This window comes from Micropterus dolomieu, linkage group LG01 (assembly GCF_021292245.1).
Source record: "Micropterus dolomieu isolate WLL.071019.BEF.003 ecotype Adirondacks linkage group LG01, ASM2129224v1, whole genome shotgun sequence".
In the NCBI taxonomy this organism is placed as follows: Eukaryota; Metazoa; Chordata; class Actinopteri; order Centrarchiformes; family Centrarchidae; genus Micropterus; species Micropterus dolomieu.
In genome coordinates, this window is record NC_060150.1 from 5,306,652 (window position 1) to 5,307,541 (window position 890).

Consider the following 890-nt stretch of genomic DNA (forward strand, 5'->3'; position numbering starts at 1 on the left):
ATATTGTCAGTTGTATTATTTTTCTCTATTCTTCATATATAACTTGCATTTGTTTATTACATATTTCTACATCTATTTATGTCAGCCTGCGTGTAGCACCTCAACACCAAAGCAAATTCCTTGTATGTGTAAGAAGGTACTTGGCAACAAAGCTCCTTCTGATTCTGACGTCGAGTTGTTAAATGGACAGCACTGGCCAGTATGGGGGTTGAACCCATGACCTTGGCGTTATTAGCACCACGCTCCAACCATCTGAGCTAACCGGCCTGCCGTGGGGTGCTTCTTTATTTCTTTTTGCTAAGAAAATTCAATGCATAAAACAACAGGGACAGACTAAAACAGACAATGGCTCCATACTGGATGTTAAGTCATGTGTGACCACCTTCCAGGTGAGCAGTACACTCAAAACCTTTGACCTGAGCCGCCTGCTTTTGTGGTTCTTTTTTTAAACAATTTGTCCTCCAGAAGTAAAAAAAAAAAGAAACGGACAAGTTTTGGATGTTGAGTCGTGTGCAAAGTGCCCCCAAGTCTATGCAAGCACAAATTGTTTAAACTTGAAAATACTCACTTCTTATACGGTCTGTCGCGACGGCTTTAAGTATTTCTCCATAAACAACGGAGGGGCCTTCAACCACGAAGGGACTCGAACCCTCAATCTTCTGATCCGAAGTCAGACGCCTTGTCCGTTAGGCCACGCGGTCCCGTTTCCCTTGCTCACATCTTACAACACTTGGTGATCTGGTCTTGTCAAAGCACTAAGAGTGGCCAGCTTGGGAATCAAACTCAAGATCTTGTAGCTTTTAGCGCCGTGCTAACAGTCACTGGATATCCTGTCATGTGTAAAGTCCTTGTAACTTGGCATAAGAGGGGCAGAATTTGTTTAAATCGGA

The 890-nt window shown here is 43.1% G+C and overlaps 2 non-coding genes across 2 annotated transcripts; both read right to left on the reverse strand.

Annotated features, from left to right (window-relative positions):
• Positions 1-193: 193 nt before the first annotated feature.
• trnai-aau lies at positions 194-267 on the reverse strand. The gene has a single exon. It is a non-coding gene; the product is annotated as a tRNA-Ile (tRNA).
• Positions 268-628: 361 nt separating this feature from the next.
• trnar-ucg lies at positions 629-701 on the reverse strand. Its single transcript has one exon. It is a non-coding gene; the product is annotated as a tRNA-Arg (tRNA).
• Positions 702-890: the final 189 nt, after the last annotated feature.